Here is a 13,379-nt window from a genome sequence, read left to right on the forward strand (position 1 = left end):
TGACACCCGAAGTCTAGAAGGCTGACAATCAGAACGTTAAAATGAAATAAATGAATTAAAGAGTCAAAATTGTTCTGTGACAATTGTCACTTCAAATAGTCTGCCACTTTATGTCTAGAAGGTAGACAAATGAAGTAGTAAGTTAAAAAAAAGAAAAAGGTTAAGACGATGATTGTCATTTCAAATAGTTAGTCACTTATTGTCCTGAAGACGGTAAATTAGATCGTAAAAATAAAATGCAAAACATTAAATTAATTTCACTTCAAATTCAATCACTTCAAATGGTCTGTCATTTTATATTTAGAAGATAGATAAATGAAGTAGTAAGTTATAAAAAAAGTTTAGACGATGATTGTCATTTCTAATATTCTAGTCGATGTCTGGAAGGCGGTCAATTTGATAGTTAAAATAAAATAAATTAACTAATACGTTAAACCTTAGACGACTATTGTCATTTCAAATAGCCAATCATTTAATGTCCTGAAGGTGGTCAATTAGATCGGAAAAATGAAGTGCCAAAAATTAACTAAATTTAAATTAGTAATAAATTAAATTAATAATAAATTAAATTAATGATAAATTAATAAAAAATTTAATAATTTAAATTAATAAAAAATTTAATAATTTAAATTAATAAAAAATTGATAAAAAATTAATAATTTAAATTAATAAAAAATTGATAAGAAATTAATAAAAAACTTTAATAATTTAAATTAATAAAAAATGTGATAATTAAAAAAAACTTTACTAATCTAAATCAATTAAGATAAAAAAGATAAAAAATTTTAGACGATGATTGTCATTTCAAACAGCTTGTCACTTGACGTTTAGAAGGCGGTCAATTATACATTTGAAACGAAATACGAGTAAATTAACTAATACGTCAAACTTTAGACGATGATTGTCATTTCAAATAGCCAGTCACTTAATGTCCTGAAAGTGGTCAATTAGATGGCGAAAATAAAGTACCAAAAGTTAACTTAATTTAAATTAATAAAAAATTTAATAATTAAAAAAATTATAAATTAAAATTAACAAAGTGCAAAATGCTAAAAAAAATTTCAGACGATGATTGTCACTTGACGTTTAGAAGGTGGTCAATTAGACAGTAAGTGAACTAGCAAAGTAAATCAGAATGAAAAAGAGAGAAAACATTCGGTCAGAGAAGGGGCGCGCACACTTTAATTCTTTGCGTGCCAACATCGAATCGGGATCAGCAAACCACACCACCCACCCTCTTTCCTCTCTCTCTGATCTCCAGTTGTTGGGTGAAAGGAGAGGGGAGGGCTGAAAAGAAGGACCATGGGGGCGATCGAAGCTCGCGCCGCCACAAAAGGAGGGCCCCGGATCATAACCTTTGCTTCCCCGTTGCATTTGAGATTCCTGTTTTCTCAGCCTGGAGCTAAAGGAAAGTTATCCTGCTTTCTCCCGATTTGCCAACGGGATATATATTATTATTACTATATTCCCATATCTCCGCCTTCTCCCACTCCTTTTTTTTTCAGCTCCGGATTTCCTCATTCCTTTGCAGGATAAAAACAGATTGAGAAAAAAAAGAGAACTTTTTCGAGTCACAGGTTTGTTGTTGAATTCTCTTCTTTCATTGATTGTTGATAAAGAGTCTTCGACGTGAAGTGTTTGTTTACAATCCATCACGTGGAATTCATGTCTTGAATACGCCGTTTTTTTCTTCTTCTTTCTTTGGTGTGAATAGTTTTAGTAATTATTATCTAATACTAATCAATAGAATGAAAGTGTTAATTAATATTTCGCAATTTCTTTTCCTTATTTAAAGTGTTTGCTATGGAAAACTAGGTAATTATACTTTTTTTTTTCTAATTTTATTTAAAATGATTTAGTAAATGAAATATAAAGTGTCCGAACATGTATTTCGTATTTTTCTTCTTCTTCTTTTTTTTGACAAAATTTTGCAAAAATTTTTATTTCATAATAATTGCAGGCAAAATTTTATAATAATTAACTTTGATGTATTTTATTATAACATATTTTCATAAGTATGGAATTAGACTTTTCCAAATATATAGTTCCAAATATGTAAAAATATATACGTTTTTAAGACTTAATTTATGTTGACTTTTATGTTTTCTATTTAAATTTACATAATTTTTCTGTGAATTTTGTCTAAATTTGGAAACAAATTTATTAAACTTCGCTGTTTTCTTCCTATAACCTCATGCTTTGAAAGATTTCCTTTGATTTTTTAAAAATTTAAATTTTAGTGTTAATTTCAACCTTTTTTTATTAAAGTTGAAATTAATCATTCGAAAAACATTATATAACCTTACTGCAACTAATTCTCATGGTAATATGGACTAGTAACTGAGAGTAATAACGCAAACAAAAATTTTTCACTTTAACATTTTGAAATGGAAAATAAATTTCACTTAAATTTGAAAACTGTTTTCTAATTAAAGAATAATATTTTTGTTATTTGTAAAAAGTTCTCTCCTTACTTTTGGAATCATAATACTTATAAAAATATTTTAATTACCTTGTATTTGTGCCTCCTCCCAAAAATAATAATTTTATTGCTTTAAAGTTCTTATTTAATATTTTTTGATATTTTATGAGATTTTTTATAACATTAGATATAAAAAAAATCTTATAAATGTAATATTTTTATAATTTTAGAAAATTAATTTTTAAATTTAACTTGCAACTTAATAATTAAAAATTTGTTCAGTTATTAGAAAAAAAAATTACCGGAAAACTGTAATGGAACTTTATATATTTCTACACAATAATCGAAAAATTAGTTACTTTAAGTACTAACCATTGTGAAAACTAGATAAGTTTATTTTACTTGAAAAAAAGTGATATTGTAACTAAATTATATTAGAAATTAATTAAAGCGAAGTGCCGTTCTTCTTTAATTTCATAAATATTTTCATTGCCCTTAAAATATCGTAAATATAAATAAATATAAAATAGCATTCAATATGCTATTTTTGAACATTTAAGCATTTATTAATGTAATAAGTATTTGCACAACAGCAAAAATTGACAAAAAAATATTTAAAAAGAAATTTTTTTTTTTGAAGCCATTTTCTTTTCTTTCTCAATCATACGAAATCTAGGAAATACATCATTGGGGTCTTACATCTATTAGATGCCAGACGCGACACCATATATTGGGTCAGTTCCTATTTAATTCATAATTTTCACGTAACGTTCTTTATTTAATAATTATTCTTTGATCAATATTTTAAATATTTCTATCATAAAATTAAACTGCAGTGAAAAAGTTAAAATCTTAAAGAATAATGAAATACAATTAATTCGTGGTTTTTGCAAACTCAGGGAGCATTTCCACTGAATGTGGTTTAGTCATTCTACTTAAAATTCACCAATCAAGTTCTCACTTTCTAAATTTATATTTTATATAAAATATTTATTTTGATGGAAAAGGGATAAAAAAAGGTATAGTTGGTGCAACATAGGGAAATACTTGGTAATAAAAAAAAGTTTGCCTTCAAAACATTTGAATTCCATTTAAAACAAAATCACAATGCCCAGAAAAAAAATGCTAAGTTTGTTTGATTATGTATTAAATAATAAATTAGTATTCGGCAAATACTCCGGAAAAATTACTTTTTTCTTAGAGTTCTGTATAATTTTATCCAGACATTTTCCATGTTGAAATGATTTCTCAAACAGTACGAATATTTCTATCCTTCCGTCTGCAAAATTTCACGCAGGAATGCTTTAAAAATAATTTCATAATAAATAATAATACGGAATATATTTATGAAAAAAAACTTGGGTATCAAAGGATTAATTTATGGTTCAAATCTTGATAAAAATCAGTTAATGGAAATACTTTTGAAAATAATAAAATAGATTTTTCATTTTCTGATTGTTGAACAAATAATTTTCAGAGTCTAAATAATGAAATTTTTTATTTCACAGGAATAAATTCAGGAATTTTTTAAAAATAATTTCTTATTAAATAATTTAAGAATATTACAGAAAATATTGATGAAAAAAAAAAGATTTGGGTATCAAAGAGTTAATATACGGTTCAAATCTTGATAAAAATCAGTTGATGCAGACACTTTTGAAAATAATGAAATAGATTTTTCATTTTCTGATTGTTCAATAAAAAATTTTCAGAGTCTAAATAATGAAAATTTTTATTATTGCTCATAATCAAGAATTCTGTTAGAAGAAAATTTAACAAATAAAAATTTTACTGATAAAATTTTTTGTAATTTTAGATTCAGTGACGCGAATGTTGGAATATTTGAAATTAAAATGAATTATCTCTCTATTATGTTAAATAAGTCTACTTATGAATTGATAGAATCAATAATTATATTTAATTTCTGATAATTATTATGAATCGCTTGATTTGAATGATTCTGACAATGATTATCAAACTGTTTTTCATAAGTTGTCCTCCACAAAAGTGATATCTCACTAGTTTTTCTTTTCTTATCAGTTAGTTTTCAAAAATAACACAAAAGGGAAAAAAGATATGAAGGCTGCACAATGAAAAATTTTAGTGTAAATTATGGTATAAAGTGCCGACATTTTGGGTGCATTATCCGTGAAATTCATTTTACCGTAAAATATTAAACCGTGATTTTTACACTATTATTAATTTAATTAGAGTGATTCGGTACTTTTACAGTAATTAACACTGTAAAAATTAGGGTATGTAAATTTTGCGTTCCGTAACATGTTCTGATAAAAATGGATTTTATGGTAAAAAGTTACGACAGTGTCGGTATTTTTTGCAACAGGAATTTTTTACAGTGCTGTTTGTATTGTGTTTTTTAAATAATAAATAAAATGACATAAAATATAAAAATGACAACATAAAAATAATCACATAGCATAAAAAATAATATAATAATTTGAGTCTGAGTAGCATTTTGAACGGTTTACTGGTACTGTCTCATTGGATTAGAGTAGAGATTCCCTTCTGACACAAGGGATGCATCCCTGTTAATCCACAATTGTTGACCATCGGAATTAAGGATTGATTTTTATTTCCATAGGGTTAACCGTGAAGTTTCCTTTTGTTCCTACGTGGTCCTGATACTTATCCCTATCTTATCTGAATCATAACAGATTCCAATTAAATACCTCCAAATAGGTTTCTTCAGTACCAAGTTAATCAGATGTTGCGAAGTGCTTTAATATGAATGGCTGTGAATGGCCGAAGTAGGTGCCCGTTGGCTTCCACCGGTGAATGTTGACAGTTACATAGTGGCTTCTGTAAATGTTCGAAATATATATTAGGTTTAGTTAAGTGTCACTGCCCGGTATACTCTATACCAGTGGTTTCCAACTGGAGGTCCGGGGGCCGCATCCGGCCCGCGAAGCCTTTTTTAGTGGCCCGCGAATTAAAATATATAAGTTGTCATTTTTTGCGGACAATTTTCGTAAAAAATCTGTATGGGTTTAAAATACTTTTCTCGTTAATAAAAACCTAATTTCTTCGTTTCTGTGAAATTTAACATACCAACGGTGCAAAAAAATTTATTTCTCAGGTTTTGCATCCAAGAAAATATTTATTCAAATACAAAAATAATCGTGTATGTTGCTCTTTTTTATTTCATTTTTTTGTATTTTGTGAATATAATTTAGCATGTGTGTATCAGAAATTTTCTCGAAGAAATTCTCCGATTTAACTTTTTGAAACCACTCATTTTGGACGAAAATATTTACACACACATTTGTAAATTTTAAATTTAAAATGTAAATATCTATTCTCTGGTGGTTGCAGCAGACAAACCTCAATTTTGTCATTGAACATTTTGTGTGCTACTATGTAAGTTTTAATACCAACCTTTTTAAAGTTTTATATCTTAACAATTAGATATCTGTTGCACATTAATTGTTTAATACATGGGTGCACATTAAAGTTATTGTAGCCCGAATTTTTTAATATGCAATTAAATATTTTTAAAAATCTACTTCTTATTTTAATTTGTAATTCAATACTTCTGTTTTGTACAACTTAGTAAAAGTCTGACAGTAATATTTAATGTTCCTTCAAACATAAAAGAGTCCTACATAAAATTTTGCTAAAAATGCGGGCCCGGCATTTGATTTGCGTTTTTAATTGTGGCCCCCGGCCTCATGTAAGTTGGAAACCCCTGCTCTATACTGATGTTATTTTTTGAGGTTCAGTGCCACTGCCCTGTATACATTTTCCCGGTATGCCCTATATCAATGCTTTTTAAAACTCAAGTGCCACTGTCAAGTATTCATTTAACCGGTACTCCGAACTCAGATGTTTCTCCTAATCTTTCCTCAGCAGATATTAGAGTATTGAATAAATAAAATAATATCAATGAATAAATTAATATAAAATCGGATATAGCAAATATTTCGGAGATTCTCCTAAGCGACTATGTGATTGTTGACATTCACCGGTGAAAGTCGACATTCTCTTGATTTCGGTCCCTCACGGTAACATATGCATTCTACATTTATTTTTCGTAGCATGCATGTTTTAAAATGTAAATAATGAAGCACAATTTCTTAGATACATGTACGTAATATACTATATATATATGGTTCTTTAATTCCTAGTGGGTAGTCGAGTTAAAATATTGATTGGTGATGCGGTATCAAATAATATTATTTTTTAAATAAAAGCATAAACATAAGGTTTTTTTGAATTTTCCTTTTAAAAAAGGTTATGTAATCGATTTCCTTCAAATTTCGATTTTCAAAACAAGATTTTAGATGATACAAAATTTTGCATACTTTACGAATTCAAATTTTTAAAATTATTATTATAAATTAAATAATTATTTTATTTATTCATTTATTTTTGCATGTAATTTTGAAAGAACAAGTTGAAGACAATTGAATACAAGTTGAGAACAATTGAGAGCTTTAAGGATTTGAATTTTATTTAGAATTAGTTTCATACAAGAGATATCGCTACAAAAATGAGACACACTTGTCTTCCGATTCAGGCTTAAATGACTAAGTCACAGATATACACACTCGATACATGATATATGAAAATATTCCTTCATCAAATATTCGAATACTTATTAAACTAAAATTAAAAGTTATAAAAAAATCCTTTTAAGAGTTCAATATATATTGGAGTTTCTATAAACATAAACATGAAAAAAAAAAAAAAAAAAAAAAAAAAAAAAAAAAAAAAAACCGGAACTCCCAGAATAACTTTTGATCTAATGATAAGGTTTTCACATATTAGGACTCAATTTTAATGGTTCGAGAGACGATATTTTAAGTTAAGGAATCAGACATAAAAAAGTGCTCTCTCGAATAAATGTACCTTTTTTTTCGACAGATTTTCATTCCTGACTCTCAAAATATAGAGAATAGTTACGTTGCAAATTTATTCACATCGCGAAAACTTTTTAAGCAAATTGAAAAATCTTGGCAACTAATTGTAAAACTTATTTATCCAAAGGTAATTCAGAGTGAAAATTTTTAAATTTTTTTTTTATTACTTTATATTAGTATTTATTATTTAATATTATTTTATTTAATAATGGTCGAAAAATTTTGAATTGTTAAGCTCACAAATTTTTATATCATTTTAAAAATTCAAAAAATTTGCACAAAATCGGTCAAAGAAATCCTGAGAAATTGGATTTCAGTTATTTAAAATTACATTTCTCCAGAATTATTCGAACGATTTCGTTTCACTTTTGTATTTCGCCACTTAAAATTACATTCTTTAAAATGATGTATAAGTTTGTAAACCGTACATTTCAAAATTTTTTCTACTAATTCTAAATGAAATAATAAAAAACAATAAATGATTACTAAAATTAATTATATTATTATTATTATTATTGTAATTATTATTATTGCATGTGGAATAAATGAATTAGACTTTTCCGGAATTGTTCAAACGATTTCGTTGAAATTTTGTATTTCACCACTTAAAATTAAATTCTTAAAAATGATGTAAATGTTTGTATACCTTACAATTTAAAATTTTTACGACTAATGCGAAATGAAATAATAAAAAACAAAAAATAATTATTATATTTCATTACATAATTTTTTTTTGCTTGTGGAATAAACAATTAGATTTCTCAGGAATAGTTCGAATTATTTATTTGCATTTGCAACTTTAAATTACATTCTTTAAATTAATGTAAAAGCTTGTATACCTTACATTAAAAAAATTTTAAGACAAATACGAAATTAAATAGTAAAAGACAGAAAATAATTATTAAAAATCATTTTATTTTTATATTCTTTTTGCATAAACGAATTAGATTTCTCAGGAATTGTTCGAACGATTTCGTTTGAATTTTGCCACTTAAAATTACATTCTTTAAAATGATGTAAACCTTACATTTCAAAATTTTTGCGATTAATATGAAATGAAATAATAAAAAACAAAAAATAATTGTTAAAACTCATTATATTATTTTTTCTTTGCATGTGGAATAAACGAATTAGATTTCTCAGGAATTGTACGAGCGATTTCGTTTAAATTTTGTATTTTGCAACTTAAAATTGCATTCTTTAAACTGATGTAGAAGTTTGTGTGCCTTACATTTAAAAATTTTTATGACAAATGCGAAATGAAATAATAAAAAACAATAAATAGTTATTAAAATTCATGGTATTATTTTTATTATTATTTTTTTTTTTTGCACGTGGAATTATCAAATTAGATTTCTCAGGAATTTTTCGAACGATTTCGCTTAAATTTTGCATTTTGCCACTTAAAATTACATACTTTAAAATGATGTTAAAGTCTGTATACCTTACATTTTAAAATTTTCACATCTAATACGAATTGAAATAATAGAAGCAATAAATAATTATTAAAATTCATTGTATTATTACTATTATTTTCTTGCATGTGGAATAAACGAGTTTTACATTTGCTTGCAAACAATTTCCACTTAAAAAGCACTCCAAATTTAGGGAATATACACAAAATATATAATTAGCATTAAGGGGTTCAAATTTTCTGCATTGCCAAATTATTGGGGAGCATGCTTTTCTGGTTCACATATTTTGAGGGACAAAATAACAAATTCGTCTAAGCAAATGTATGTTTATTTTGAAAGAGTACGTTGTTCTTGACTTAAAATATCACATCTGGAACTAGTTAATGAGCATATTTAAGGTTGAATCTGATCACTGGATCAAAAAGGAGTTCACTTTTTTTAATTTACAAACAGGATGTGAAAAAAAAAGATTTTCTTTTAGGCTATTATTTAAGAAAAATAGGATTATTATTATTTTCTACGGATTTTCTATTATGCGACATTCAAAGTATCATAAACAAAACTCAGTAATACCAACCCAAGCATTTAAGCTGTTTAAACTAGTTACTTTTTGACTTTAAAGATATTAAAAAAATATTTAAATAATAAAAATTAAAAAAAAAAAAAACAACTGTTGCAATGATTTTCATAAATCTAATATTTATTCTGAAAGTTACCGAAAAAACTGAGGGCTACATTAAAATAAATTAGTTTAAAAACTTATGGTATTTGCATTAAAGCTGAAGTGAAATAAATAGCTGTATACAAATTGACAAAATTAAGATATCTTTATAAATTTAAGTTTCGATGATATGAAACTGAAGTTTCATGTGTGCATGAAGCAAAATCGTGTAAAAATAAGTTGGTACAATTAATAATCAATAAATATATTAAAAAATTTAAGAAATGGATTTACTTATTGTGGCGTATTTTGTGCAGTTGAAATGTTTGATGTCCAAGTTGAACCAATTGTCCAAGAAAGATAGAAAAGAACATTTCACTGAAAAACCAGTCAATTAGAAATGGAAATGCATGGTTTGCTACTCCCTGTTAAGATAACTAACATTTAATAAAATTTTGCAATTCGTTAAGAAATTCGCCAAAAATTATTTCACTATAAAACAATGCTTTCTGTCGTATATCAAAACACTACAACTGAAAGATCCACACGGGGGCGTGGGCATCTGTGATTTTTGCTCTAAAGCAATATTGAAAAAAAAAAAATTAATAAAAAAAACACACCATTACAATGCGCACTTAAATCTACTGTTGGGTACTCCAAACGTACATAAATGATAGGGAAAACCGAACCATAATTTTTGCAACGAATCGTGACTTAGTCGACTCTGTGCATATGTTTTCACTGCAATAAGGTTGTCCTTGCGGAGAAGCGAATTATAGGAAACTTTTTCTATTTTTGTAAGCGGCAAACCGACGATTCAACTTAAAAGCAGCATTAATTTATTCGCATTTTATTTTTACGCTTTTAAAAGGTTATAAGCTCTCTTACAAATGTAAGATCTTTACATTATTTAAAAGGCTGGATATATTGCACGGTCTTTTCAACGGTACAGTTTCCAGACCTTTGCACTTTCACAGATATATATATATATATATATATCGCTCACCCTTTTAGCATTTTTTAAATTAAAATAAAATTTGATTCTTGGCATATTTTTATTTCGAGTATCGAATATTAAAAGAAATAAACGCTTTTATAATTGGAATTAACAAGAGACAAGAGGAAAATCTCCATAAAATATATCAAATACAGGCAGCTGGATTGTTAATTTGCTGCATTGAAAAAATACCATTGCTTAATATTTAAGTACTAAAATAGTCTTCATAAGTAAATTAAATTAGCGTNACAAGCATATTAAATGCAAATTGATCTTTAACAAAAAAGTAAAGATATAGCTGACTTTGATCCTTCGATCCAGATTTTCTCTCAAACTTTTTTCTTAATATATATATATATATATATATACAAGCAAACACAACATAATCAAGAGGGAATGAATCTCCTTTTAATTCTCTTCCTCTAAAATCCTCCCAGAACCAGAATAATTAAAAATAAGAACCTCCCATAGCCACTCTTTCGTTAAAATTTATAATTATCAAAATCTCTCATAGTCTCTGCTTCATGAATAAGTTTTAATCATCAAAACTTCTCAGAACCGCTGTTCTGTAATGTTTAATTATCAAGTTATTCCAAAGCCGTTGTTTAGTTTAGTGAACGATTAAGTATCAAAACCTCTCCGAGACATTTTCTTCTTTCTTCCCTTTTAAACAATGTTTTAATTCCCTTTTAACAATGTTCAATGTCTCAAAACCACTGTTTTGTTAACAGTTTTTAATTATCTAAACCTTGCAGAGCCACTGTCTTGTTACCAATTTTTAACTATCTAAAATTTTCAGAAGCGCTGTTTTGTTAATAATTCTTAATTATCTAATTCTTGCAGGACCGCTGTTTTGTTATCAATTTTTAACCATCTGATACTTTTAGAACCGCTATTTTGCTAACAATTTTCAATAATCTAAACCTTACAGAGCTGTTGTTTTGTTAATCTATTTTTAACTATCTAAACCTTGCAGAGCTGCTGTTTTGTTAACAATTTTTAACTATCTAAACCCTACAAAGCTGCTGTTTTCTTAACAATTTTTAACTATCCAAACTTTACAGAGCTGCTGTTTTGTTAAATTTTTTTAACTATCTAAACCTTACAGAGCTGCTGTTTGTTAACAATTTTAAAAATCTAACATTTTCAGAACGGCTGCTTTCTGGAACAACTCTTAAATATCTGAACCTCACAAAGCCGCTGTTAGGTTAAAACCTTTTAAATCTAAAAACCTCTCAGAGACACCGTTTTGCAGAAAAAACGTTTAATTATCAAATAAAATTTATCTATCTGAAACTTTCAGAACCGCTATTTTGTTAACAATTTCTAAGTATCTAAAATTTGCAGAGCCGCTGTTTTGTTAACAATTTTAAACAATCTGACACTTTCAGAGTCGTTGTTTTGTGGAAAAACTTTTACATATCTGAACCTTGCATCGCTGTTTTGTTAACGTTTTGAAATTTTTAAAACCTCTCAGAGCCACCGTTTTGCAGAAAAAACGTTTAATTATCAAATAAAATGTAAGAGTGTTTTTCTTACCTTGAAATATGGACAAGAGGTGGAGAAGCATTGAAATCCAAGTGCAGACTAACTCTTGAAGAGAGAGAGAGAGAACTTTATCTAGAAATTCTATCAAGGGATCGGAAAAGGGAGCAGTTGTTGGCTGCCAGTCCGGGACCCCACCCTGTTCCTTCCTTCGTCCGGCCCGCCGCCGGCTATCCGGGAAGGAAAGTTCCAGGTCCGGTTGGTTTCCGCTAACAGGTAGAGCACGAGGGATTAGGAAAACGAACCGATGGGCCTTTTCCAGTTTTCCCAGGAAAGAGAGACACATCACGCGAGTAGAAAAGGGGGTTGTTAAAGGATTTCCCGTTTATTTTTTTCCTTCTGCTTCAGATGTTAAAAGATGTAGCTAAACGCATTGTCTGACAATCGGCACGCAAATCTCATTTTTGTACTCAACCCTAATAGAATATCTACGTGAATCAGCAATTTAGAAAATCGGCAATTTGTAGCAATCGACTGTTTTTCATTTATACCTCGAATTAATATTAAATACAGAATTTTTTTTATAAAATAACAAACCTCTTATATTTTCTTTTGTTTCTAACCTGTTAATGTCTGAGCAGAAATTTTTAATAATCCTTGAACTCGAATAATATTAATTAACTCGAATGACTGAACTAACTCGAATTAATATTAAATACAGAATTTTTTTTAATATAATAACACACTTCTTATATTTTCTTTTGTTTCTAACCTGTTAATGTCTAAGCACAAATTTTCAATAATACTCGCATAATATTAATTAACTCGAATTAATGACTGACTGAACTAACTCGAATTACCTATTAAATACCGAATTTCTTTTTAATATATAATAGCAAACCTCTTATATTTTCTCTTGTTTCTAACCTGTTAATGTCTAAGCACAAATTTTTAATAATCCTTGAACTCGCATAATATTAATTAACTCGAATTAATGACTGACTGAACTAACTCGAATTAATATTAAATACAGAATTTCTTTTTAATATATAATAGCAAACCTCTTATATTTTCTTTTGTTTCTAACCTGTTAATGTCTAAGCACAAATTTTCAGTAATACTTGAACTCGCATAATATTAATTAACTCGAATTAATGACTGATTGAACTAACTCGAATTAATATTGAATACAGAATTTTTTTTTATATATATAATAGCAAACCTCTAATATTTTCTTTTGTTTCTAACCTATTAATGTCTAAGCACAAATTTTCAATAATATTCTGCGTATGAATATTAAATATCGTAAAATTAAGTGGAGTATTATAATGAAATTTTTTTTATTAAATACTTTTCGTATTGTTTGAAAAATTCTTTCTGTAATTCAAAATATGTGAGATTTGAAGTATGGAAATTATTTATTTCAATTGAATATGCGTTATAATTTAAGTTCGTAATTCAAAACTTAAAAAAAAAAAAAAAAAAAAAAAAAAAAAAAAAAAAAAAAAAAAAAAAAAAA

The 13,379-nt window shown here is 27.1% G+C and overlaps 1 protein-coding gene across 1 annotated transcript in view; it reads left to right on the plus strand.

Annotated features, from left to right (window-relative positions):
• The first annotated feature begins 1,176 nt into the window (after positions 1 to 1,176).
• LOC107441842 (Friend leukemia integration 1 transcription factor) overlaps positions 1,177 to 13,379 on the plus strand; it is a 179,708-nt gene continuing 167,505 nt past the window's right edge. Inside the window, exon 1 of the mRNA XM_071177879.1 lies at positions 1,177 to 1,577. The gene's annotated coding sequence lies outside the window, so the exon portion shown is untranslated. The remainder of the gene's footprint in view (positions 1,578 to 13,379) is intronic.

Source organism: Parasteatoda tepidariorum, chromosome 2 (assembly GCF_043381705.1).
Source record: "Parasteatoda tepidariorum isolate YZ-2023 chromosome 2, CAS_Ptep_4.0, whole genome shotgun sequence".
Classification (NCBI taxonomy): Eukaryota; Metazoa; Arthropoda; class Arachnida; order Araneae; family Theridiidae; genus Parasteatoda; species Parasteatoda tepidariorum.